At 38.3% G+C, this 23135-nt stretch overlaps 1 pseudogene; it reads right to left on the bottom strand.

Annotated features, from left to right (window-relative positions):
* Window positions 1-16402: 16402 nt before the first annotated feature.
* On the bottom strand, window positions 16403-17075 carry LOC110258045 (annotated as a pseudogene).
* Window positions 17076-23135: the final 6060 nt, after the last annotated feature.

The raw sequence follows: 23135 nt of genomic DNA, 5'->3' as shown, positions 1-23135 counted from the left end.
CTTCTTAGAAAAAAAGATACTGGATCATCTACCTACGGGTTCCTGAGATTAATGGTCTTTGTTATGCTACTGCCAATACCCCTTTCTCTCCCTTCCGTCTTTGGTCTACAGCTTTCTATGTGGCTCCATCTGGAGCTTTTTATAAGAACCCAATGGTTATGCTACTCAAAACATTATCCTCTCTTCCTTTCTTCTCCTTTTAGCAGGGCCTGGGTGGCTCCCTTTTCACTCGTTTCTTCCCTGTTCCATATTCCACTTTCTTTTCCCTCTTCCTTGAATTGATGCTCTGTCCACTTCTAACTCCCCTCACTGTTGCCCCTTTAAATTGTTCCTTTATAGCTTATAATATTATAAAGTGCCTCCTCAACATTTTCACATCTTGAAGAAAGTATCATTCTTCAGGAGTTCAGCTTTCTAGTGTGAGTGAAGAGAAAATACTAAAAGGCAAGGGCAAGATAACTTAGAGGAGTGGCTTTCATACCTTTGACAGTGATCCACAGTTAAATATGATTGACATTGTAGTGCATACAATGCCCCATCCCATCAAAGACTGGGTCAAAGTTTAACATAGCAATATTTATTCCTATGAACTTTTTTCCTTCTTTCTACTAAGAACTGTTTCCAACCCACTTTGTGAGTTGCTTACAGAATCTCTGATTACTCAGAAAAATTACCCAAAAGATAGTTAAACATGCACTGCTTCTCATTAAAAGCAAAATAAATATATCAAGATCAAATTATGTCATTCTACAGATAAAATACCAAAACTAGTCTTGCTTGAATGTAAGTTTATATCTTAATACATTGCTAAATTTATTTAAATAAGCCCATCAAACATTGACTGTCCAAATGTTGTCCAAATTTTAATATTGCTTCAATTCAGACTGATTATTTGAAATTTATGTGTGTGTGTGTGTGTATACACACATTTACATCGAAAGCAAATAGAATTTACTTCCTAAAAACCATCTAAAGCTTTCTATGTCCATTCAGTTTTGTCTTTTATGATACTCTTTTAATTTCTGGAGTAACATTTTTCTTAAGATGAATGTACTCTTTTTCCCCTTAGTATATTTGATCATGTTCCTTCTAGTATAGTCTCAGTCACCCACATTCATTATGACTGAACCAACAGAAGTAGCTTCTCTCCCACTCAGGGTTCTTAAAAGGGAGTGATTGAGAAGTTTCTGTCATATGCAGTCATTTTAGTAAATCAGCAAAACTCATGAGCATAGTAATATAATCCACAACAGACACACTTTCTGTTCATACCGTCTTACACACACAGTAAATAGTATTCTTAAAGCAGAAAAAAATGAGTAAGTTGGACAAATGACATGGACACTCTATAAAGATATAAATACATACAGACACACACCCACACACACACATTCACACACACACTATGACCGATGTTTGAATATTCGATCGTATTTAAAAATTAGTCAAAGATGGAGTTCCCATCGTGGCACAGCGGAAACAAATCTGACTAGGAACCGTGAGGTTGAGGATTCAATCCCTGGCCTCACTCAGTGGGTTAAGGATCCGGCGTTGCTGTGAGCTGTGGTGTAGATTGCAAACGTGGTTCGGATCTGCCGTTGCTGTGGCTGTAGGGTAGGCTGGCAGCAACAGCTCCAATTATACCTCTAGCCTGGGAACCTTTATATGCTGTGGGTGCACCCCTAATAAGGCAAAAGACAAAAAATTTAGTCAAAGAATATCTACTAAATACTATGCTCAATACTAAACTAAGCTCTTACAATGGCTGAAAATATTAAATATTATGTTTAATGGACACACTACAGACCTATCAGAAGTATAACTCAAATGACTGGACACATAATTTTAAATTTTATCTAACTCAAAGTGCTTATCTTATACTTTATACTGGTAAGGTCAAGAAGAAATCTATCACTGTTTCATTAAAAATATCAATTCAGTCAGAATTATCCAAGAATTTATTTTCACTATGTGAATTCAGATTCTCATATAAAAACACTTCTGAGCTGGTAATTTTTATAAGATTGGTTCGTATAAAAGCTTAGCAAATCTAGAAGAGTAGAAGTTCAATTTAAAAATTTTTGGAATATGGGCTCTATTAGATTCATATCAGCACTGTTGATCTCTATAAACCAATTCTTAGAGAACTTTATTTTTAAAGGTTTTGTGTAAAAGTTATTAATATCTCTTTGAGTTAGGAACTCCTACATCTCAATAGCAAAAAGAAAAAAGCTATTAAAAATGGACAAAGTGTTTGAATAAATATTTCTCCAAAGAATACATACAAATTGTAAAATAGACATTTGAAAAAAATGATCCCTCATTAACTATCAGAGAAATGAAAATAAAACCCAAATTGAATTGTCACCTCACACCTATTGGGAAAGTGTTGACGAACATAGGAAGAAATTTAAGACCTTGGTGAGAATGTAAAATTGTGCAGCCAGTAAGGAAAACAGTATGGTTCATTTTGCTGCAAGAAGAACAATCTATATCCAGGAATACCACTCCAGCCCATATAGCAGATGATAGTCTGTCAGCTTTGAGTAGATCCTCAATCTGGAAAATTTTCTTCTATAATAGTTCTAGACTCTGTGCCAAGGGCCTTGCTGCTTAGGCCTTATTACCCAGACTACAATGTAATTAGAAAAATAGTTGATTGAGAAGAATTAAGAATTAAGAGTTAAGAGTTAAGATTGAGAAAATTATAGTAAACAAAAATGAGATAATCACAATGCAAACTTGTATGGTTCTGTAACATTTTTCCCTAAAATTTCCTGAAAAGTTTATATACAGACAAGGCACCCAACAAACACCATATCATACTGAGTATCTACATAAAAAAGGAACATGTGAAAGTTACTTATGACCATAGGATCTACTGTCTTTATCATACTGTACCACCCAGAATCTGCTGGTAAAAGAGAAATGGAATGGCATACTACATCTGCAGCTGAACCACTAGCTTGGAGGTGATATTCTGAGAATGCAAAGCCTTCACTAGAACACTGTATACAGTTAGCTTTGGGAAATTGGGGATTTATGGGCACTGACCCTCCGTATAGTTGAAAATCCACACATAATTTGCATTATGTGGCCCTCCACATCTGGGGATTCAACCAACTGTGGATTGTTTACATATTTATTGAAAAAAACATTTTCCATAAGTGGAATGACAGTTCAAACCTGTGTTGTTCAATAGTCCACCAACGTACACAATGTATACATTTTTTGGGCTCATTGTCCCTGTTAGGTAGCATACATGGGTCCAGGAGTCAGGGGATAGTTGGGAAATTTGAGCTTCCCATCCTTGTAGCTCTGGGAACTATGGGTTGAGAACCCCTTGTTCCAAGAAAAAAACATTTTCATCAGGGACACAACAAGAGTCCCTTTAAATTTTGATCTATTGTTTTTGCCCAGGAAAGTCAGGCTTCTTGCACCAAGCAAAAAACAGGGTTGAAAAGGAATTACCATCCTGGCAGGAGTAGTTAATCATTAGGAAGAAGTAAGGCTACCATTACACAGTGAAATGAAGAAGGTCAAGTTTGGCAACAGTTGATCAACATGGGTAACTTTTAGGAGACCCTTAACCAACTTTGATAGTAAGGACAAGTGCAGCAGCCATGGCCTGACAGGACTATAGTAACCAGGGACTTCAACTGCTTGTGATGAGGGCTTCGATAACCCTATCAGGGAAGCTGGACAGACAGATGTGCCACCTAAAGAAGTTCAATTATACAGTAGAGGAGGAATAGGAGTGCCAGTTGTAGATTTACGGCCAACATCAGCAGCAGATGTTGTCATTCATCCCATTAACTTTTCTTTCATAAGAAACCCACAGGATAAGAGGTTCAGTAAGTCCTGAAGAAGCTGCTCCTAGAAATCAAATGAAGTAAAAAGACTCAGTATAGGAATTCCTTTTGTGGCTCAGTGGTTAACAAATCTGACTAGTATCCATGAGGATGCAGGTTTGATCCCTAGCCTTGCTCAGTGGGTTAAGGATTCGGCATTGCTCTGAGCTGTGGTGTAGATCACAGACATGGCTTGGATCCCGAGTTTCTGTGGCTGTGGCATAGGCCAGCAGCTGTAGCTCCAATTCAACACCTAGCCCAGGAACCTCCTTATGCCGAGGATGCAGCCCAAAAATGAAGAAGAAAAAAAAAAAGACTCAGTGTTAGAGAGAATGTCATCTGTGCTATGCTTTGCCACACAAATACCCATCAAAAGAAGAAAACTTTGTTCTCCCAGCTATTGGGAGGGTTGTTGTCTGACATCTCTAATCATTCTGCTCACCTGATAGGATAATCAAGACCCACATCATGAGCAGTCGAAGCCATGGCCGTTTTCACTTCCCTGATTGTTATTATTTATTTTTTTAGTTATTTCATGCTTTTATGTTGACATTGTAATTTTTTATATAATGATTTTTATATTTTTCCATTATAGCAAGTGTACAGTTTTCTGCCAGTTTTCCACTGTACAGCATGGTGACCCAGTTACACATACACATATATATTCCTTTTTCTCACATTGTCATGCTCCATATTAATTAACTAGACATAGTTCCCAGTGCTACACAGCAGGATCTCATTGATAATCCATTCCAAAGGCAATAGTTTTTATGTACAACCGCAAGCTCCCCATCCACCCCACTCCCTCCCTCTCCCCCTTGGCAACCACAAGTCTGCTCTCCATGTCCATGATTTTCTTTTCTGTGGAAAGGCTCATTTGTGCCTTGTATTAGATTCTAGATATAAGTGATATCATATGGGATTTGTCTTTCTCTTTCTGACTTACTTCACTCAGGATGAGAATCTCTAGTTCCATCCATGTTGCTGAAAATGGCATTATTTTGGTCTTTTTTATGGCTGAGTATTATTCCATTGTGTATATATACCACATCTTCTTAATCCAATCATCTGTTGATGGACACTTATGTTATTTCCATGTGTTGTCTATTGTGAATAGAGCTGCAATGAACATTCAGGTGCATTTGTCTTTTTCATAGAAGGTTTTGTCCAGATATATGCCCAAGAATGGGATTGCTGAGTCATATGGCAGTTATATGTATAGATTTCTAAGGTACCTCCATACTGTTCTCCATAGTAGTTGTACCAGCTTACATTCCCACCAACAGTACAGGAGGGTTCCCTTTTCTCCACAGCCCCTCCAGCACTTATTATTTGTGGACTTATTAATGATGGCCATTCTGACTGGTGTGAGGTGGTATCAAATGGTAGTTTTGATTTGCATTTCTCTAATAATCAGGGATGTTGAGCATTGTTTCATGTACTTGTTTGACATCTGTGTATCTTCCTTGGAGAAATTTCTATTCAGTTCTTTTGCCCATTTTTCCATTGGGTTGTTGGCTTTTTAGATGTTGAGTTGTATAAGTTGTTTGTATATTCTAGAGATTAATCCCTTGTCAGTTGCATCATTTGAAACTATTTTCTCTCATTCTGAAAGTTATCTTTTTGTTTTCTTTTGGGTTTCCTTTGCTGTGCAAAAGCTTGTCAGTTTGATTAGATCCCACTGGTTTATTTTTGCTTTTATTTCTCTTGCTTTGAGAGACTGACCTGAGAAAACATTTGTAAGGTTGGTGTCAGAGAGTGTTTTGCCCATGTTCTCTTCCAGGAGTTTGTGGTGTCTTGACTTATATTTAAATCTTTAAGCCATTTTGAGTTTATTTTTGTGCATGGTGTGAGAGTGTGTTCTAGTTTCATTGACTTGCATGCAGCTGTCCAGGTTTTCCAGACATACTTTTCAGACTGTCTTTTTACCATTTTATGTTCTTGCCTCCTTTGTCACAGATTAATTGACCATAGCTGTCTGGGTTTATTTCTGGGTTCTCTATTCTGTTCCATTGGTCTATATGTCTGTTTTGATAACAATACCAAAATGTCTTGATTACTATAGCTTCATAATATTGCCTAAAGTCTGGGAGAGTGATGCCTCCTGCTTGGTTTTGGTTCCTCAGAATTGCTTTGGCAATTCTGGGTCTTTTGTGGTTCCATATAAATTTTTGGATTTTTGTTAATGTTCTGGGAAAACTGTCCTGGGTAATTTGATAGGGATTTCATTGAATCTGTAGATTGCTTTGGGTAGTATGGCCATTTTTACAGTATTAACTTTTCTACCCCAGGAGCATGGAATATCTTTCCATTTCTTTACATCTTCTTTAATTTCCTTGATTAATGTTGTTTAGTTCTCGGCATATAGGTATTTTGCCTCTTCAGTTAGGTGTATTCCCAGGTATTTAATTTTGGGGGTGCAATTTTAAAAGGTATTGTATTTTTGTGTTCCTTTTCTAATATTTCGTTGTTAGTACACAGAATTGCGACTGGTTTCTGCATGTTAATCTTATATCCTGCTACTTTGATGAATTTGTTGATCAGTTCAAGTATTTTTGGGGTTGAGTCCTTAGGGTTTTCTGTGTATAGTATCATGTCATCTGCATACAAGAGTGACAGTTTTACCTCTTCTCTTATTATTTGGATGCCTTTTATTTCTTTTGTTTGATTACTATGGCTAGGACTTCCAATACTATGTTGAATAAAAGTGGTGAGAGTGGGTAGTCTTGTCTTGTTCCAGATTTTAGTGGGAAGGCTTTCAACTTTTCTCCATTGGGTATTATATATTTGTGGGTTTGTCACAAATGGCTTTTATTGTGTTAAGTTATATTTCCTCTATACTCACTTTGGTGAGGGTTTTTTTCATAAATGGATGTTGGACTTTGTCAGATGCTTTTTCTGTATCTATTGAGATTATCATGTGGTTTTTGACTTTTCTTTTGTTAATGTGGTGTATGACTTTGATTTATTTGCATATGTTGGACCATCCTTGTGAAACTGGGATGAATCCCACCTGGTCATAGTGTATGATCATTTTATATGTTGTTGGATTCGGATGGCTAAAATTTTGTTGAGAATTTTTGCATCTATATTCATCAAATATATTGGCTGATAGTTTTCTTTTTTGGTGGTATCTTTGTGTGGTTTTGGAATTAGGGTGATGTTGGCATCATAGAATGTCTTCTGGAGTGTTCCTTCTTCTTCAAACTTTTGAAAAAGTTTAGGGAGAATGGTATACATTCCTCTTTGTATGTTTGGTAGAATTCTTCCGTTACGCCATCTGGACCTGGACTTTTATTTGGAGGAAAAGTTTTTGTGACATATTCTATTTCATTTCTAGTGATCGGCCTGTTCAGTTGATCTGTTTCTTCTTGATTCAGTTTTGGCAGGCTGTCAGTCTCTAGGAAGTTGTCCATTTCTTCTAGGTTGTCCAATTTTTTGGCATACTATTTTCATAGTATTCTCATATGGTTTATTGTATTTATGCAGTATCTTCTGTGATTTCTCCTTTTTCCTTTCTTATTTTGTTTATTTGGTTTCTTTCTCTCCTCTTCCTGGTGAGGTTTTTCAATCTTGTTTACCTTTACAAAGAACCAACTCTTGGTTTTATTGATTTTTTTCTGTTGATTTTTAAATCTCTATTTTACTGATTTCCTCTTTGATCTTTATGATTTCCTTCCTTCTGCTGACTTTAGGTTTTGTTTATTCTTCTTTATCTAATTCATTTAGGTGGTGGGTTAGGTTGTCAATTTGAGATTTTTCCTCTTTTGTGAGGAAGGCCTGTATTTCTATGAACTTCCCTCTAAGCACTGCTTTTGTGACATCTCACAGATTTTGAGTGGTTGTGTCTTCATTATCATTTGCCTCGAGGTATATTTTAATCTCCTTCTTGATTTCCTCATTGGCCCATTTGTTTATTAATAGCATGTTGTTTAATCTCCATGTAGTAAGTTTTTTCTCATTTCTTTTCCTGTGGTTGATTTCTAGTTTCATGCTGTTGTGGTCAGAGAAGATACTTGAAATAATTTCTATACTCTTAAATTTGTTGAGGTTAGCTTTGTGTGCCAGTATATGATTGACCCTTGAGAATGTTCCATGTGCATTTGAGAAAAATGTGCATTGTGATTTTTTTTGGTATGTAATGTCCTGAAAATATTAAGTCTAACTTTTCTATCATTTCCTTCAGGATCTCTGTTGCCTTATTGATTTGCTGTCTAGAGGATCTGTCCATTGACGTCAGTGGGGTGTTAAAGTCTCCTACTATGACTGTGTTCCCATCAATTTCTCCTTTTATGTCTGTTAGTATTTGTTGGAGATATCTGGGTGCATCTCTATTTGGGGCATGTATGTTGATGATTGTAATATCCTCTTCTTGAATGGATCCTTTCATAATTAAGTAGTGTCCTTCTTTGTCTTTCTTTATGGCCTTCATTTTAAAGTCTGTTTTGTCTGATATGAGTATTGCAACTCCTGATTTCCTTTCTTGTCCATTGGCATGAAATATCTTTTCCCATCCTCTCGCTTTCAATCTATATGTGTCTTTTGCCCTAAGCTGAGTTTCTTGTAGGCAGCAGATTGAAGCTTTTTGCTTTTTTATCCAATCCACCACTCTGTGTCTTTTGATAGGAGCATTCTGTCTATTGACATTTAAGGTGTTTTTTGATAGCTGTGTATTTAATGCCATTTGAAACCTTGTTTTCCAGTTGATTCTATGTTTCTTTTTTCTTTTTTGGGTTGGATGGTTTCCATTTATTTTATGCTTGAGTACTTTTCAGTTTTTATGAATATAATGTTTGGTTGTGATTTGAGGTTGCCCTGTTTAAGTATGTTAACCCCTTTCTAAACCTGCTTGCTTTAGCCTGATAGTCATATAGGCTCAAAGACATCATTAAAATAAAAAAAGGCTCTATATTTCCTTACTTTTCTTCCCTGCATTGTATGATTTTGATGTCTTTTTTTTAATATCTTCATGTTTAAATCTGTATGCTGGCTTATTTAAGTGATTGCCTTCTGATTGTGGTTTCCTCCATCCTGTTTCTTCTTACCTCTTTTTTTTCATTTAGAGAAGCCCTTTCATTATTTCTTTTAGAATGGGTTTTGTATTGCTATACTCTTTAGCTTTTGTTTGTTTGGAGAAATTCTTTATTTTCCCTTGTAATTTAAATGATATTCTTGATGGATAGAGTATTCTAGGTTGCAGATTTTTTCCTTTCAGCCCTTTAAATACATCTTGCCACTCCCTTCTAACCTATAGGGTTTCTGTAGAGAAATCAGCTGATAGCCTTATGGGGGTTCCCTTATAATTGATACTTTGCTTTTCTCTTGTTGCCTTTAGAACCCTGTCTTTATCTTATAACTTTTTCCATTTTTATTATAATATGTCTTGGTGTGGGCCTGTTTGGGCTCAACTTGTTTGGGGCCCTCTGTGCTTCCTGTATCTTGATATCAGTATCCTTTAGATTTGGGAAGTTTTTAGCCATAATTTCTTTGAATATACTTTCAATCCGCTTTAATTTTTCTTCTCCATCTGGAATTCCTATTATGTGTAAATTGGCCTGCTATATTATTATTCCATAGGTTTCTTATATTGCTTTCATGGTTTTTCATTTGGTTTTCTGTCTGCTGTCCTGTTTGGGTGATTTCCATTATTCTATCTTCAACATCACTAATTCGTTCCTCTACATTATTCACTCTGGTCTTTATTGCCTTTAGGTCAGTTTGTATCTCTGCCAATGAATTCTCTAGATTGTCTTGGCTCCTCCTTATATTTTCTAGTTCCTTTCTAAAGGAATCTGCATACCATTCATATCCTCTCTTAATTCCTTCAGTATTTTCACTGTCTTGCTTTTGAACTCAAAGTCTGTCAGACTGCAGAGGTCTGTTTCATTGTTGACTGCTTTGTGTGAATTTTGTTGCTTTAACTGGGGATTGTTTCTGAACTTCCTCATCTTGCTTGTGTTTTTCTTTTTCTGTGAGTTTAGGGAAGCCAAACTGTAGTCTTGTAAGGCTACTTCTATCCAAGAATACCCCTTTGTAATTTGGGGGTGGGGGGCATTACTATTTATTTTGGGTGTGGGAGTTTGAAAATTTGCTGTCCCTTTTTTCAGTGTGAGCAGGCTCTTATCCCTAGGATGCTCAGTGTATTTTCAGGGAGAAGGTGGCAATGGATAGGGCCAGCAGTCAGTGCCTGGTGGTTGGGCTCTCAACAGCAGCAAGGTTCTACAGGAGGGTGGCATAGGCTACTCCTTGTTGCAGGGCCTGGGAAGTGGTAATGAGCTCTAGGCAGATCTACCAAGTGACCAGAGCATTTGGCAATAGCAGCAGCAGGGTGCATGAGTTCCCAGGGGAGTAGGCACAACAACAGCTTGTATTTGATTGCAATGCCCTTCTTTGAGGTGATTGGAACCACAGGTGGTGCCTGTTCAGTGACCCCTAGTGGTAGTGGGCCTCAACTGCCTCTGGAGTCAGTGATAACTGTGGTGCCCCCCCCACCCCCGCCATCTGTAGACCTTGCTTGAGGCAACCAGTCTCACTATACCACATAGGAGGTTCTGTCCAGGCTGCTTCTAGTTGCAGGATCCTGGGAAGTGACAGAGATCAGGTGTGTGGATACTGCCCAGAGCATTCAGCTGTGGCAGCAGCAGGGCTGGTGTGTTCCCAGGGGTGCAAAAGCACCAACAGGTGGTGTTCGGTCACAATGCCCTCCTCTTTGGTGCCCTTGAGGTGAATGGGGCTGCAAGTGGTGTCTGTTCATGGACCCCTAGTGGTAGCAAGCCATTCCCTCTGGAGCAAGAGATAACAGTGGTGGTTTGCCCCCCTTCCTGTAGACCATGCAAGAAGCACCCCATTCTGCTTAGCCCCCACAGGAAGTACTGCACAAGCTGCTTCTAGTTGCAGGTTCCTGGGAAGGACAGTGATCAGGTGCATTTGGCTGTGGCAGCAGCAGGGTGGGTGTCCTCCCAGGGGAGTGAGAGCAACAACAGGTGGTATTCCACCACAATGTCCTTCTCTGTGGTGCCCTCTGAGGTGTTTGGGGCCACAAGTGATTTTTGTTTAGGTATCCCCTGGTGGTGTGCCACACTCACCTCTGGAATCAGAGATAACTGTGGTGGTTTGCCCCTGTCCCTGCAGATCACACAAGAAGCACCCTGTCCCACTTAGCCCATGCAGGAGGTGATCCACCATCTGCTCCTGTAGGGTCTTGGGAAGGGACAGTGACCAAGTGTCTGGGCACAGCCCAGAGCATTTGGCTGTGGCAGCTGCAGGGCAGGTGTGCTCCTAGGGGAGTGAGAGCAACAGTGTATGGTGCTTGGTTGCAGTGCCCTCTTTTTTTCTTTTTTCCAACCCCTGAGGTGACTGGGGTTGCAGGTAGACCCCACTCACAGGCCCCCAGTGGTGGCAAGCCATGCCTCCCTCTGGCCTCTGAGACCACCACTGCATTCTGTCCCTGCTGCCTATAGATCATGCGAGAAGAACCACATTGTACTTAGCCCCCTGATGCCCTTAGCCCACACAAGACCTGCATGGCTACCAGTAGCCTGCACAAGAAGCTCCCAGTCTCCTCTAAATGAGCAAAAGTCTTCTCACCACCTGTAGCCTATGCCAGAGCTTCCCCCTGCCCTCTGAGAACCCACAGGCACAGGCACAAGGAGTCTCCTATGGCGGTCTGCCCCTCCTCCTCTCACCCTCCCTAACAAGGGCACCTTGCCTCTGCTGTGTGTTCTGACCTTCTCCCAGGTTCCCTCTGCCAGGGCATTCCCCTCCCTAGCCCATGGTGTACCATTCCTCTGCCCGTGACACACTGCTCCTTAGTCCCTTAGGCTTGTCTCCACACCACTAACCTCAGCCCTCTCTCCAGGACTGATCTCCAGAGACTGTCTCGGTGCCCAGCCCCTGCCCGAGCATCTCTGGCTGTGGTGTGGGTCTGGGCCAGTGGTTCAGATGATCTGTGTGGCTCTCACTCTGTTTCGCTCTTCTCAGTCCAGCTGCTGTGCTTTTCTCACTAACTTTGAAGTCGCTGCAGCTCAGCTTCCCAGGATGTGGGTTCCTTTTCTCCTTCACAGCTCCCTCTTGGGAAAGTTGGTCCTGTCCTGATTCCTTTTCTCTCTCTTTTTTCTTTCTTTTTTTTTTTTTTTTATTTTCCCACTGTACAGCAAGGGGGTCAGGTTATCCTTACATGAATACATTACAATTACAGTTTTTCCCCCACCCTTTCTTCTGTTTCAACATGAGTATCTAGACATAGTTCTCAATGCTACTTAGCAGGATCTCCTTGTAAATCTATTCCAAGTTGTATCTGATAACCCCAAGCACCCGATCCCTCCCACTCCCTACCCCTCCCATCAGGCAGCCACAATTCTTTTCTCCAAGTCCATGATTTTCTTTTCTGAGGAGATGTTCATTTGTGCTGGATATTAGATTCCAGTTATAAGTGATATCATATGGTATTTGTCTTTGTCTTTCTGGCTCATTTCACTCAGGATGAGATTCTCTAGTTCCATCCATGTTGCTGCAAATGGCATGATGTCATCCTTTTTTATGGCTGAGTAGTATTCCATTGTGTATATATACCACTTCTTCCGAATCCAATCATCTGTCGATGGACATTTGGATTGTTTCCATGTCCTGGCTATTGTGAATAGGGCTGCAATGAACATGCAGGTGCATGTGTCTCCTTTAAGTAGAGTTTTGTTCGGATAGATGCCCAAGAGTGGGATTGCGGGGTCATATGGAAGTTCTATGTATAGATTTCTAAGGTATCTCCAAACTGTTCTCCGTAGTGGCTGTACCAGTTTCCATTCCCACCAACAGTGCAGGAGGGTTCCCCTTTCTCCACAGCCCCTCCAGCACTTGTTATTTGTGGACTTATGAATGATGGCCATTCTGACTGGTGTGAGGTGGTATCTCCTGGGAGTTTTGATTTGCTTTTCTCTTATAATCAGCGATGTTGAGCATTTTTTCATGTGTTTGTTGGCCATCTGTATATCTTCCATGGAGAAATATCTATTCAGGTCTTTTGCCCATTTTTCCATTGATTGATTGGTTTTTTTGCTGTTGAGTTGTATAAGTTGCTTATATATTCTAGAGATTAAGCCCTTGTCCGTTGCATCATTTGAAACTATTTTCTCCCATTCTATAAGTTGTCTTTTTGTTTTCTTTTGGGTTTCCTTTGCTGTGCAAAAGCTTTTCAGTTTGATGAGGTCCCATGGGTTTATTTTTGCTCTAATTTCTATTGCTTTGGGAGACTGCCCTGAGAAAATATTCATGATGTTGATGTCAGAGAGTGTTTTGCCTATGTTCTCTTCTAGGAGTTTGATGGTGTCCTGTCGTATATTTAAGTCTTTCAGCCATTTGGAGTTTATTTTGATGCATGGTGTGAGGGTGTGTTCTAGTTTCATTGCTTTGCATGCAGCTGTCCAGGTTTCCCAGCAATGTTTGCTGAATAGACTTTCCTTTTCCCATTTTATGTTCTTGCCTCCCTTGTCAAAGATTAATTGACCATAGGTGTCAGGGTTTATTTCCAGATTCTCTATTCTGTTCCATTGGTCTGTCTGACTGTTTTGGTACCAGAACCACACTGTTTTGATGCCTGTGGCTTTGTAGTATTTCTTGAAGTCTGGGAGAGTTATGCCTCCTGCTTGGTTTTTGTTTCTCAGGATTGCTTTGGCGATTCTAGGTCTTTTGTGGTTCCATATAAATGTTTGGATTGTTTGTTCTAGTTCTGTGAAAAATGTCATGGGTCATTTGATAGGGATTGCATTGAATCTGTAGATTGCTTTGGGTAGTATGGCCATTTTTAAAATATTGATTTTTCCAATCCAGGAACATCGAATATCTTTCCATTTCTTTACATCTTCCTTAATTTCTTTGATTAAAGGTTTATAGTTCTCGGCATATAGGTCCTTTACCTCCTTGGTCAGGTGTATTCCGAGGTATTTGATTTTGTGAGGTACAATTTTAAAAGGTATCGTATTTTTGTATTCCTTTTCTAATGTTTCATTGCTGGTATACAGAAATGCAACTGACTTCTGAATGTTAATCTTATATCCTGCTACTTTGCTGAATTTATGAATCAGTTCAAGGAGTTTTGGGGTTGCGTCCTTAGGGTTTTCTAGGTATAGAATCATGTCATCTGCATACAGTGACAGTTTGATCTCTTCTCTTCCTATATGGATGCCTTTTATTTCTTTTGTTTGTCTAATTGCTGTGGCTAAGACTTCCAAAACGATGTTGAAGAGCAGTGCTGAGAGTGGGCATCCCTGTCTTGTTCCAGATTTGAGTGAGAAGGCTTTCAGTTTTTCCCCATTGAGGATTATATTTGCTGTGGGTTTATCATAAATGGCTTTGATTATATTCAGGAATGTTCCCTCTATACCCACTTTGGCGAGGGTCTTGATCATGAATGGATGTTGAACTTTGTCAAATGCTTTTTCTGCGTCTATTGAGATGATCATATGATTTTTGACTTTTTTTTTGTTAATGTGGTGTATGATGCTGATTGATTTGCGTATGTTGAACCATCCTTGTGAACCTGGGATGAACCCAACGTGGTCATGGTGTATAATTTTTTTGGTATGTTGTTGGATTCAGTTGGCTAAGATTTTGTTGAGAAATTTTGCATCTATATTCATCAAGGATATTGGGCGATAGTTTTCTTTTTTGGTGGTATCTCTGTCTGGTTTTGGAATGAGGGTGATGGTGGCCTCATAGAATGTCTTTGGGAGTATTCTTTCTTCTTCAACCTTTTGAAAGAGTTTAAGGAGGATGGGCACCAATTCCTCTTTATATGTTTGATAGAATGCACCTGTGAAGCCATCTGCTCCTGGGCTTTTATTTGTAGGGAGTGACTTTATGACCTCTTCAATTTCATTTCTAGTGATCAGTCTGTTCAGTTGGTCTGTTTCTTCTTGATTCAGTTTTGGCAGGCTGTAAGATTCTAGAAAACTGTCCATTTCTTCCAGATTGTCAAACTTGTTGCCATACAGTTGTTCATAGTATTCTCTCATGGTTTTTTGTATTTCTGCTGTACCCGTTGTGATTTCTCCTTTTTCCATTATAATTTTGGTTATTTGGGTTCTTTCTCTCCTCTTTTTAGTGAGTCTGGCCAGGGGTTTGTCAATTTTGTTCACCTTTTCAAAGAACCAGCTCTTGGTTTTATTAATTTTCTCTATTGTTTTTTGAGTCTCTATTTTATTGATTTCTTCTTTGATCTTTATAATTTCCTTCCTTCTGCTGACTTTAGGCCTTTTTTGTTCTTCTTTTTCTAATTCGTTTAGGTGGAGGGTTAAGTTGTCAATTTGGGATCTTTCTTCTTTTTTGAGAAAGGCCTGGATTGCTATAAATTTCCCTCTGAGCACTGCTTTCGCAGCATCCCATAGATTTTGAGAGGTTGTGTCTTCATTATCATTTGTTTCAAGGTAGTTTTTAATTTCCTTCTTGATTTGCTCATTGACCCATTGGTTTTTTAGTAGCATGTTGTTTAGTCTCCATGGAGTAGGTTTTTTCTCTTTGCTTTTCCCATGGTTGATTTCTAATTTCATGGCATTGTGGTCAGAGAAGATACTTGAGATAATTTCTATGCTCCTAAATTTATTGAGATTCGCTTTGTGTCCCAATATGTGGTCGATTCTTGAGAATGTTCCATGAGCATTTGAGAAGAATGTGTATTCTGCTTTTTTTGGATGTAGTGTCCTGAAGATATCAATGAAGTCTAACTTTTCCATTGTTTCCTTTAGGATCTCTGTTGCTTTAATGGTTTTCTGTCTAGAGGATCTGTCCATTGATGTGAGGGGGATATTTAGGTCTCCTACTATGATTGTATTCTCATCAATATCTCCCTTTAGGTCTGTTAATATTTGTTGTATGTATCTGGATACTCCTGTATTTGGGGCATATATGTTGATGATAGTAACATCCTCTCCTTGCATGTATCCCTTAATCAAAAACAGGGCAACCACAAACCAAAACCAAATATTGCATTTGCAAAAAATGAAAAAAAAATACACTCAAGCGGATAATAACAGGAGACCATCCAACCAAAAAAAAAAAAAAAAAAGTAAGAAAGGAAGAATGGAGAACCATAGAATCAACTGGAACACGAGGTTCAAATGGCAATAAATAATCATCTATCAATTATCACCTTAAATGTCAATGGGCTGAATGCCCCAATCAAAAGCCACAGAGTGGCTGAGTGGATAAAAAGGCAAAAACCTTCAATATGCTGCCTACAAGAAACTCACCTTAGGACAAAAGATACATATAGATTGAAAGTGAAAGGGTGGGGAAAAATATTTCACACCAATAGACATGACAGAAAAGCAGGAGTCGCAATGCTCATATCAGACAAAATAGACTTTAAAACAAAAGACATAAAGAAAGACAAAGAAGGACTCTCTCTCTTTTTTCTTTTGTTCTACCCAGTTATGTGAAGGGTTTCTTGCCCTTTTTGGAGGTTTAAGTTCTTCTGCCAGCATTCAGTTGATGTTCTGTGCAAATTGTTTTACATGTAGATATGTTTTTTTGATGTGTTTGTGGGAGAAGGTGAGCAGGACCTCTTAATCCTCGGCCATATTGCTCCACCTCTCCCCCTCTTTCTGTCCTTTTCTTTTCCTTTTCCTTGCACTCCTATTTGGCTAGTTTGTCCCTCTTCTTCTTTGGCTTGTGCTGTTCCTTATTCCTCTGGGATTCATCCCAGAGTGTCTTGCCTCAGTTTTCCAGCACTTGGGACATCTTCCACATTGCTCTGGAGCAGAGATTTGCCAGAACCAATGTTCATCATGACCACAGCTGCATCATCCTTCTCAACTGCTTTATTGTCTTTGTTTGTCACATTAGCATATGTGGCCAGTGGTGCAGCTTTCCTCTGCTTCTCCTATTCTGATACTATCCTGGGCTTCATCATGATCCATGACTTTGCAATGAGGGTGGCAATGGCCTGGACTTTATCTTCTCTTTCACTTTGGTGACACACACGTTTTCCTTGCAGATGTTAAGAAGGGATTCTATTTCCAGGGAAGCAGAGAGGATACTCTGCAGAACATCCAGCTTCTCTTCTTCCTAATCCTTCTGCAGGACACCCAGGATACAGGTGACTTAAATGGCTCTGTCCACTCCCATTGCCTCTAACTGTCCTCCTAGTAAGGATCCAAAGCTGCTGCCTGCTCCATAGCTCTTGTTGGAGGCAGATATGGCCACTTTACTGGGCACCACATTGGAGACAGGGTCCTGCCAGCCAACATCATACTATTTTTTTTTTTTTGTGGCTGCCCCCGCTGCATATGGAAGGGGAAGATTCAGAACTATAGCTGTTGCCCTACTCCATAGCTCATGGCAACGCTAGATCCAAGCCACTGAGCAGGGCCAAGGATCAAACTTGCATCTTCAGGGATACCAGTTGGGTGCGTTTCCACTGAGTCATAATGGGAACTCCCATACTTTTTTTTTTGTTGTTACTATGGCTTTGTGGCATCATTTCAGGTTGGGAGCAGGATACCTCTAGGTTTATTGTTCCTTCTCAAGATGGCTTTGGCTATAGGGATTTTTGTGATCCCATACAAAGTTTAGGATTATTTCTTCTAGTTCTGTGAAAAATGTCATTGGTGTTTTGATAGAGATGGCATTGAATCTATAAGTTGCTTTGAGTAGTATGGAAATTTTAACAATATTAATTCTTCTAATTAATGAGCACAATATGCTATTCCATTTATTTTTTGTTTTCAATTTCTCTTCTCATTGTCTCATAGTTTTCATTGTACATATCCTCCACCTGCTTGGTTGAGGTTTTCCAAGTTATTTTATTATTTCTCATGTAATTTTAAATTCAGTTTCTTTTTTGATTTGTCTTTCTAATAGTTGTGTTTAGAAATGCAACAGTTTCTATTAATTTTTTTCTGCAACTTTACTGAATTCATTAATTCATTCAATTAGTTATTTAAGGTAGTCTTTGGGATTTTCTATATAGACTATCACGTCATCTACAAATAGTGACTGTTTTACTTCTGTTTTTCCGATTTGGATGCACTTTATTTCTTTCCCTAACCTAACTGCTGTGGCTACTTCTTCCAATACTATGTTGAATAAAAGTGGTGAGATTTGGCATCCTTGTCTTGTTACTCATTTTAGAGGAAAAACTTTTAGCTTTTCACCTTTGAGTATGATGTTAACTGTAGGTTAGTCAAATATGGCATTTATTTGTTGATATATGTTCTGGTTATACTTACTTTCTTGAGAGTTCTTTCATAAACGGTATTGAATTATAAATGTTTTAAATATTTTTCTGCATATGTCGAGGTTATCATATGGTTTTTATCCTTTGTTTTGTTAAGTGGCCTATCATATTGAAGTTTTATCAACACTAAACCATTCTTGCATCACTAGAATGAATTCCCCTTGATTATGTTGTGTCACCCTTTTCATGTATTTTTGAACTTGGCTTGCTAGTATTTTGTTGACAATTTTTGCATCTACGTTCAGTAGGGATATTGGCCTATAATTTATTTTTTGTCATGTCTTTGTCTGGTTTTTATTTCAAGGTTTTGACTTTCTGAAATTAGTTTGGATGTTGTCCTTCCTCTTCAATTTTTGGAAGAGTTTGAGAAGGCTAGGCACTAATTCTTCTTTAACTGTTTAGCAGAATTAACTGGTGAAACCATATGGAATTGGGCTTTTGTATTTCAGGAATTTTTATTATTGATTTGATTTTTTATTAGTGATGAGTCTGTTCAGATTTTCTGTTTCTTCATGATTAAATCTTGGAAGATTGTATGTTTCTAGCAATTTACCCATTTCTTCTGAGCTGTATCAATTGTTGGAATATAGTTTTTATAGTATTCTCTCATGATGCTTTGTATTTCTGTGATGTCATTTGTAATTTCCCCTTCTTTGTGTCTATTTTATTTATTTGGGATTTCTCTTTTTTCCTTGGCAAGTCTGGCTGAATGTTTGTCAATTTTACTTATCTTTTCAAACAAACAACTCTTAGTTTCATTGATCTTTTCTATGGTTTTCTTGTCATTATTTCATGTATTTCCACTATGCCCTTTACTTCCTTTCTTCTAATATCTTTAAGCTTTGCCTGTTCTTTTTTTTTAAGTTTCTTGAAATGTACATTTGTATTTTTTATCTGATATTTTTCTAATTTCTTGAGGTAGGCCTGTTTGGTTGTGAAACTCCCTCTCAGAACTCTTTTCTGCATCCCATAGGTTTTGGATGTGTTTGTCCATTTTTGTTGGTTTCTGGGTATTTTTTAATTTCCTCTTGATTTCTTTATTGACCCATGGATTGTTCATTAACTTGTTATTTAGTCTCAAGGTTTTTGTATTTCTTCTAGTTTTCTTACTATGGTTTATGTCTAGTCTCATACTTTTGTGGTCAGAAAAAAATGCTTAATATGATTTCTGTCTTCTTATATTTATTGAGATTAGTATTTTCACCTAACATTGTGATATATTCTGAAGAACATTTCCTGTGTACTTGAAAAAATTTGCATGCTACACCTTTTTGATGTAAAGCTCTCTATATATCTGTTAAGTCCATCTTGTCTGATGTGTTATTTAATGTCAGAGTTTATTGGGGTATTAATCTACTTTACTATTACTGTATTGTTATATATTTCTCCCTCAATTAGCATTAATATTTGCTTTATATATTTAGGTTCTCCCATGTTGAGGGAATAAATGTTAACATATATCTTCTTGTTAGATTGACCTCTTCATCATTATATATTATCCTTTTTGTCTTTTATGATAGTCTTTGTTTTAAAGTTTATCTTTTATGAGTATTGCTACCCCACTTTTTTTTTTTGCTTCCCATTTGCATGGAATATCTTTTTCAACCATTTCACTTTCACTCTTTGTATGTCTTTAGATCCAAGGTGAGTCCTTTGTAGGCAGTGCATAGGTAGGGCTTTTTATTTATTTTGTAATTTAATCCATTCAACTATATATAAGAGATAACCTATATCTTTGGTTTGGAACATTTAGTCAATTTATGTTTAGTTAGTGATATGCACTTCTTGCCATTTTGTTAATTATTTTCTTGTTTTATTGTAGTTCTCAAGTTATTCTGCTACTTTTGTCTTTTAAGCATCATACTAGCCTCTTAAGTGGCTGAGCCACTGCTTATACTATATCTTTGCCTTTACTAGTGAGATTTTTGTTTCATCTATTTCTTAATTTCTAGTTGTGACCTTTTCTTTTCCTCTTAAAGAAGACACTTTAACATTTCTTGTAAGTTGAGTAGTGGTGAACTTTAGTTTTTTCCTGTGTGAGAAAGTATGTGACCTTCAATTCTGAAAAATATCCTATTCAGCATAGTTGAATAGAATATTCTAGGTTGTAGGCTTTTTATCCTTTCAAAACTTTAAATATATCCTACTACTCCCTTCTGACCTGTAAAGCTTCTGCTGAGAAATCAGCTGATAGCCTTATGGGAATTCCCTTGTACATGATGAGTCATTTCTCTTTTGCTTTTCTCTTTTGATCCTCTTTATCTTCATCTTTTACATTTTGACCATAATATGTCTTGTTTCTCTCTTTCTTTCTACTTGTCTTTTTTTTACTAGAGTATTATTGATTTACAATGTTGTGCCAATTTCTGCTACACACCAAAGTGACTCCCTCATACATATATACACAGTCTTGTCTATCTACTCTTCTGATTGAGTGATGTCCACTAGTCTATAGACAAGATTGCTTATTTGATCTTCTGTATCATCTAAATCTGTTGATTCCTTCTAGTTATTTTTTTATGTTAGTAATTGACTTCTTCAGTTGTGATGGGTACTTTGCTATATTTTCTAAGTTTTTGCTAAAGTTCTCAGTAAGCTCCTCCTTTCTTCTCCCAAGGATTGTGAGCATCCTTATGATCCATATTTTTTTAACTCTTTGTCTCCATTGCATTATGGGTTTTCTTTGGGATATTGTTTTCTTATATTACTTGGAACATATTCCTATGTCTCCTCATTTTGCCTGAGTTTTGTTTTTTGTTTCTATGAAATAAGAGAAATAGCTACCTTTCCTGGTTTTGAAGGAGCAGCCTTGTGTGGGAGAATCCCCTGATTAGACTACTTGTGTCTGGTGGGCTTTTGAAGGCTGGCTGGAGTTGGATCAATCCAGGATGAAGAGCATTCTCTCCGTGGCTGCCTTGGTGGAGCCTCCAAAGTTAGATTAGGTGTGGCCAGAGTCAGGCCCTGGACAGTGCTACACCAAAAGCTTCCTTTGAAATGATGGCTAGAGCTGGAGTGGTACAAGACTGGCATAGTCCCTGAGGAGTGATGTGCCCAAGGCCACTTTGGCAAGATGCCTGGAATATAGATGAAGTGAGTATAGGCTGAGGAGAGCCCCAGGGGAACTAAAAAAATGATGCCCACTGGCACTTCTGACCTGAGAGAGATCTCTCACAATTCATGACTAACTGTCACTGCTACTTGAGACACTGAATGGATTTTCTTGCTGTATATTTTAGAGAGCCTTTAAATTGCTATTTATCACTGTGTCCCAGCTTGGAGAGTCTGAGATTAAGCCCTTCACTTCTGATCCTCTACACTGCAAAACACCACAATGGGGCTGAAGTGGAGGTTCATGTGGACATCGTGTCTACATCTTTCCTACCATTTTCTGTGTAATCCATTTATGTGCAGTAGCTATCAAATCACCCCTCAGGTCTTATTCAGGAGGAAATACTCTCTATATAGCTCTATATGTATTGTATTCATAGGTGGAGATGAGCTCAGGAACTTCCTATGCTGCCATTTTGCCTTTCCCCCAGTCAGGAAATACCTTTAGTTGTACACTTCCCTTGGGAGGATAGATGGCCTATGGTACAAATCTTACTAATTTGTGGGGAAGACTAATGGTTGGTTTGTTTATTTAAGACCTGAGAAAGAAAAGAGTATAAATTTCTTCAGATGGAGTCCAGGAAGAGTATGTGAATGGACTTTTCAGAAAAGGCACAGAGAATACCCATGTAAAGACTATTAGAGATTATTCACTATACAGGAACAAGGTGACTTGCTTTTGTAATATAAATCAGTCTCTTTTCTTTCTGCTAGTATAGCTTCATTGCTGTCACTTACTATTCATTCTTAACTGGTACTAAACAGTGGCCGTAGTAGCATATTTCAGGTCTCTGCATGGACACAACAGGAATTTCCCCTCACTGTGAGTGATCTGGCTGCCACCATGGTCAAGTGCCCAAGCTGCCAGTGCAAAAGGAAAGCTTCAGTATACCTTATGAAGCCAAACATCACCATACGCTAGTAGAATCACTATCTAACTTTTCTGGAAATAATAGGAACTTGTCTTCACAGTAATATAAATTTATTCTGGGTATTTTTTTTTCTTTCCAACCATAATGCTTCTGCCAGCATTACCATTTATGGACTAATAGAATACCTTTTCTGCCTTCTCTGTTCCTATATGATCTCATACAACTTTGATTCTGGATGCAATATTATAGAAATTGAAGTGTGACAACAGGCTTATACCCATAGAATTCACTAGACTTACTCATGCTCAATAACCAAGAAACATCTCACTGATAGTGTGGTGGAATGACCCTGTCAATGATCAGGTTTTGTGTCACCTGGGAGGTGAACATCTTGAAAATCTGGGGTGCTGCCTATGTGATGCAGTACATATCTTAAACCAGTGGCCAATATATATTCCCATCTGCTCTATAGCCAGCATATATAAACCCAAGGTGTAAAAAGTCCCTCTAACAATAGGGCCAAATTGTTTACTGTGGAACTGTATGCTTTCTATTCTTGTGAACTTTGGTTTTATAGGTTCAGAGGTCCTAGTGCTCCAGGGAGGAATTTTCCAAAGGGAAAATAGCTAAGACTGACCTCTGACAATTCTGGACTCCTAATGTCACCCAAAAAGCACATGGAAAAGTTTTTGCCTCTAACATTTGTGGGGATGAGGGCAAGAGTAAAAGTTAAAGTCCATAAGTCATGTGTTGAAATATTTCAGAGTTATAAATCATGGCAACAAAATCTTGAGCACAGTATGTTCTATCCTTCTGTATTGATAAACATATGTTGTTTCCTCTTATTCTCTAATGCCTTATTATGAGCCTTTAGGACTATTGTTCTGGTCAAACCAAATAGGTCCCTAGGGATACAGTCTCTTGACTTTTATGAACTCCTTCTAAACTCCTGTCTTTGCAGTATCACTTGGTCACTGTCCTCTAGAGCTATTAGTTAGCTTTATTTACACATGAGAGAGGCTTTATGGCACTGTGTATTAGAGAACACAGGAAAATCTAAGGCTCTATGAGGAGGCT

This window comes from Sus scrofa, unplaced genomic scaffold, assembly GCF_000003025.6.
Source record: "Sus scrofa isolate TJ Tabasco breed Duroc unplaced genomic scaffold, Sscrofa11.1 Contig1076, whole genome shotgun sequence".
Lineage (NCBI taxonomy): Eukaryota > Metazoa > Chordata > Mammalia > Artiodactyla > Suidae > Sus > Sus scrofa.
This window is presented reverse-complemented; position numbering and strand designations above follow the sequence as displayed.